The following is a 6,102-nucleotide window of genomic DNA, read 5'->3' as shown; positions in this document are numbered from 1 at the left end:
TACTTTACGTCCCGCTTGGTAAGCTTCCAAGGCCGCATTGATTGGCTCAAAAATTTCGTCTACCAAAATTGATCCTCTAGATTGCAAACCATTTTTGCGGCCTAATTGGTTGTCCCTATTGAGGTATCCCTTGCCCTGGTCCCCTCATAGGTTCTTTTTTTCATGTTATTCACCATTGCATTAATTTGTTTGAGCATGTCTTCTATGGCTATAAGCGGTGCTGCAGTAGCCGTTCCCACATGTATTGGTTTGATGGATGCTTTTTTCTCACTTTGATTATCCTTAGGGACATCCTCTTCATTGGAACTATCACAATTATCTCCTAAGTCCATGGCATAAGAAGGAAATCAAAATATGCGTTTTGCTTTTAGCACTGTGCGCTCCTTGCCGCACTGTCGAAGCAAGGGACTTGCCGATACACCGTGTACGAGCCGCAGACGGCTCCAAGCACACAACTAGTTTAACTAGTAAGCTCAAAGAGGGCAATGGTGTGTCACTCACCGCCTTATGCTCTTGCCGTAGAGGATTCCTCGCCGCGAAAAGAGGGAGACGCCGCTACCACTACAAGAGGTTATGTGCTCTTGTGACGCCTATAGCGACGGAAATACACTGGGTTTTTATAACCCCCGGCGTCGCTATAACCGTCGCTAAAAGCGTCGCTACGAGAGCGTCGCTATATGCGTCGCTATAGCCGTCGCTATAGCCGTCGCTATAGGCGTCGCTATATAGCGACGCTCATAGCGACGCCTATAGCGACGCTCTCACAGAAGAGTATAGCGACGCATATAGCGATGCTACAGAGCCATAAATAGCGACGCTTATAGCGACGCCTGAGAGAATATTTTTTTGGTGGCAGGGCATTGAATGCCCTGCCACCCATCAACCATATTGTACTTGATTCACTTTTTAAAAAAAGTGCAAAGGTAAATAATAGACCCAAAATAGTCACCCACAAGACGCATTGTTTGCAAAATTGACAATTGTACACATCATAGACAAACTGAATTGATTGGCAAATGTAATAATGACAATTGTACAACATCATAGGCATAAAGAATTGATTGGCAAAAGGAATTGCGGTGACAAATGTAATAATATACATGGTTCAAAAAGACGTATAAAATCCGTCTCATGATACATAAGCTATGAGAAACCCTAAACTAATGCTATCTAGCTACGGCTAAACTGACGTCGTCTAATCAGACGTCTCATCGCGTCCAAGCGGCATATCTGTCGGATTCTGCAAAAAAAGACAATAAGACAGTTTTCAGTAAGTATAAACATATAACGACATTTATAAAACAATACAAAAAATAAAAAAGAGTAAACCCTAATACTAACCATGCCGCCGCGAGAACTGAGAATGTCCATCAGGGCGTTTAAGCCCTTCCTGCCTGCGTACTCGCGCTCGTACGGTGTGGGATCACGTCCTGTCATCGACCACTGTCAAAACATACAAAGATTTCATTATGTTAGAACTAAAAAACTCATAAACCCTAAACTATCGAACATGCATAAAGAGCAATGTGAAAAGACTTACAAAATCGGCCTCAAATGATGCCATCCACCGCTCCCCAAGTGGTGCGAGCTCCCTGCCTCTACTCGCGCTCTGGCTGCATCCTTTTGTTGCTTCCACTTGTCGGGATTCTCGCGCGCTGCTTTCTTCGCATTCTTCCGATCTTCTTTGGCCAGCCAATCTGGCCTATTCCACCCATTCTTGATTGCTTTTTGCACTTCGGAACGCTTGTGTTTGCAGTATTCGCGCATTCGAATCTTCATCAGGTCTTCATTGAAGCGCTGATCCCGTGTTGGAACGGGAAACTCATCATGAAGTATGCTGATGACTCTGTTTTTTAAATCACTTGGTACTTCACTCCATTTGTTTAGTATGTAGTGTCTAAACAGCTGAGAGCAAAGACCACGCATGCGCGAGATCACCTTCTTGCCGTCATCATCCATGATGATGCCGCCGCTGATGTCGACGGAGTAAGGCAAGCCCTCTGGCCGGTGACGCGTGAACCTGGGTGTCCCGACAGGGGTTTCTAACGGCGTGTCGATGGGGGTACGGACGTCAGGTGTCTCCACCAGCATCTGGGCCCCGAAGCGAGGAGTGTCGAGTGGGGTGGCTCCTGGCGGAGTAGGTAGAGGTGTGTAGCTTCTAGGAACAGTCAGCCGTGCAAAACCTGGCGTAGACGGCGATGCTGTGGCTGGTGTGGGGGCGGGCAAAGAAGGGGAGGGTAAAGAGCCTCGTCGAACACGAGGCGGTGTGGAGGCATCGGTGGCGGAATCCCCACAACAACCGCCACCGCCACCACTAGAGCGCCGGTGTCTAGACGAGTGTGACGCTCGTCTCGTCGACGCCGAAGCTTCGGAGCGCGCCGAATGCTCCGAAAGAGAGGGAGATGCGGATGGTGTAGGAACGCGCGATGATGCGCCAGAGCGATGACGCTCCACGTACCACTGTCTCTGCTGCGGTGACAAAGAAGAAAGAAACTCCTCATCATCCATACCTGCATTAAACACACGAATATTTAAACTTAATATTGAATGAATAGAGTAGACAATGACGCAAAGACCATTAAATACAATGACGTAATGACGCATATAAATACAATGACGCAATGAATCGAGTGGTAGAAGAGGCAAGTCGAAAACTCAGAATTTTCAATCAAAAGATGTGAGCGCGAGTAGAAAAGAGCGTTACACACCATGGAAGCTACTTAGAGAGCTAGAGCTTTTATAGCACGGAGCAAAATTGTTCAAATACAATATTTGTGGCTTTAAGAGATCTCTCTCTCATCCTCGCATAACTCAGCATAACTTCCTATATCTATATAGAGCTCTCCGTTTAAACACATATCCTCTGTTTCATTTTGTAGCTCCTCTGCATGCACCCCATATAGAGTAGTAGCATCTTGATGCTCGTCTGGCACCACCGCAGCGGCTTCTGATTGAGCATCTTCTCTGATCTCCTCCATTGATGTCGTTGTGATTGGCACATGGTAGCCTTCATACGTCCTTGCACTACGAGGGGCTAACTCTATGACGTACCACCAGTTTGATGTAGACTTTGTAGGATGAAATACTACCTGCCAGAGCCACATAACTTACATGAGAGCTTTCAAGCACATAAGTTGTAAAAGGGGGATGTTAACTATTTATATACTTACTTGTTCACAATGCTCGGGTAGTACGAAAGTGTCTCTTAGGTCAGTCCATTTCTTAGTAGAATCCACCTCAAGAAAACCAGACTCTCCTCTACGCACAGTAGCGTTTCGACCCTCCATGATTATCTTGAACCATTGCACGTCGAACAAGTCGACAAAAAAATCCTCTGTAATCGATCCTCAAAATCTCTTGCAGCGTGCCGAAGTAAGTGAGTTCCGCCACCACGGGATCTGCATCAGAGGAACGTCGTCGACTAGACTGTTCAAATTTTGCCATGATTCCACAATCTTGAGTAAAACGCTTTTTGTCGATTCGTTCCACCCTAAAATGTCGACCTTTACACCATGCTGCTGTGTATGACTTATACTACAACGAACAAAGATTATGAGTGGCCGTTCAAACGTTTATAAATAAAGTCACTTGCTAGTCGTACATTGCAAACTTACCTTGGTCGCGCAACCCCGAGAGTACTCCCACTCTTCTTCAGTCACTTCGTCACCGCATTGTTGTGCGCTTTTCAATTGGTTGTGCAACCATCTTAAGCTCATGAAGGTTGGTAGGCTCTCCAGAACCGCTGGATAGTGCATCGGTGGTCGTCTTCCCGTCTCCACTCGATTCGTACCCTTTGTCGCTCTTGCTTTGCATCCTCATATTGTGAAATCCACTTTTGCATCACTGGATTGTGAAGCATGCAAAATCGGTTGATTTTAGCCTCTAGATCTTCCGTCATCTTCTTCTCAACACCGAGATTGCACATGACAATCCCAGATATGCGCTCATCATCTATGGTTCGCCATAGCGTGTCCCGGGATTTATCAAATCCGTCTAGCCACTCTCCAATGTACACTAGGGACTCTGATACCAACCAACCTTCTGCCATGCTACCCTCCGGACGTGCCTTTTGACGCACATATCCCTTAAGCGTTTTCATGAAACGCTCTAAGAAGAACATCCATCTGGAATGAACTGTGCCAGCTATTTCCACCTCATCAACTATGTGAATAAGAAGATGCACCTGAATGGTTAGCATTGTAGTAGGAAAATGTTTCTCAAACATGCACACAAGCTCCGCAGCATTTAGTTTGGCGAATGGTATGGAGTCTACGTCGATCTCCTTTTGTGAGATCCATTGCACCAGCTTTGCAAGTTTGTAGATTGTGTTACGGATGTCGAGAGACAAACATCCCTCAATGGCAACCGGTAAAATAAACTGTAAAGTATGTGCAGCAATGATATTAAAGTCCACATTTTATGCAATGATATTAAAGTCCACTATGAACGTACCTGACACATTTTATGCCAATCGTGTGACTTCAAACCGGTAAGCTTTCCTTCTTTAGTAAAACACGTTCGGAGCGAGTGCATTACGCCAGTGGGGGTCCGCAAAGATCGAATGGCCTCTTTTACTTTGCGTTCTTGGGCTCCTGTGAAAATCCATGGTGCTTTAGGAAGTTTTATCGATCCATCAGACGCTGTTTGCGGCCAATATTGCTCCATACGATCCACATTTCTAAGGTCAACTCTGGCTCCCAAAGTATCTTTCTTGCCGGTCAAATGGTCCCATAGTTATTACCCACATTCTTGAATATGTGCATTGGATCGAGCAAGTGATTGATCACGAGTCGAGGCCAGTATGGTAACTCGTACCATAGAGATAGTCTCTTCATCCCTGGAGGCAATCCGTCATCGCACATCTCCTTCTGCTCTAACCATGCTTGTGCAGACATCTTGGTGGCTCTCTTCCCAAAAAGCCGTCGCGTAACACATGATTCTCGGAAGATACGCTTGATGACCTTCGTAGATTTGCTTCTTCAGTGAGGGTGCCCTACGTGCATTCAGTCTAGGTCCACATGTGACACATGCTCTGTATCCCTTGTTGAAGCCTGCATGTATACACATGATAATAGATCAACTATGGGAAAAACAAGATTTACAGTGTCTGAGAGAGGAGTGTCAATAGATCACCTGAGCATTCTGTTAGCCGGGATAGTCATGCATGGTCCACATTAGAATACCTCTGATCAAAGCTTCCGTCGTCGTGTGTGTCGGCTCATATCCACCACCTCTATGCCAATCCACAATTGTTGTAGCTCTTCCAATAGTGGACGAAGATACACATCCATATTCCCCACTTTATATCGCCCTGGCACAATCAAGCTTAGCCATAGGTGCCCTTCTTCGTAGTCAACCACGGGGGAATGTTGTAGTTGACGATGACAACGGGCCATACAAGTAAGATGTTGATCTTTGACCAAATGGATTTACGCCATCCATAGCCAGGCTAAGCCAAATTTCGAGCTTCCTGGCAAAATCCGACCATGTTCCATCTATATGTTTCCAGGCTGCGCAATCTGCAGGAATTCGTAGCACACCATCCGAAGATTTATTCTCCTCATGCCATGATGCTAGGGCGGCCATGGACTTACATTCGAAGAAATGCTTGATGCGAGGAAGCAAGGAAAATGTCGCAAAACCTTTTGTGGAATTTTTGTCCCGTGGAGATCTACTCGATATATTTCGGAATCACATTTCGGACACTTCTCCATGTCTGTGTATTCCCCTCTGAAAAGAATGCAGTCATTAGGACAAGCGTGGATAGAATTGTAATCCATCCCCAAGTTTCGCAAAATCTTTCTTGCTTCATCTCGGGATCTGGCATCACATTGTCAGCTGGTAGTATGTGCTCTTTAAGCAATCTACACAACATAAAAATATGATACAGTCGTGTAAAAATCTATCAGATCATTATACATTTGAGTTTTTTAAAGTATAACTAATTGTAATAGATCACCTGAAAAGCGCTGGACGCTAGTGTCACTCCATCCAAACTTTGCCTGCATGTTGAGAAGAACCAGGAGTGCTTTCAATCTAGACATACGTGCTCCATTATACAATGATGTATCGGCTTCACCTTTTCATATCATCATAGATAAG

The sequence above is a fragment of the Adiantum capillus-veneris genome, unplaced genomic scaffold (genome assembly GCF_014529385.1).
Source record: "Adiantum capillus-veneris isolate H3 unplaced genomic scaffold, ASM1452938v2 Hic_scaffold_33, whole genome shotgun sequence".
Taxonomy (NCBI): domain Eukaryota; kingdom Viridiplantae; phylum Streptophyta; class Polypodiopsida; order Polypodiales; family Pteridaceae; genus Adiantum; species Adiantum capillus-veneris.
The sequence above is the reverse complement of the archived record's forward strand: the minus strand, read 5'-3'. Positions refer to the sequence as shown.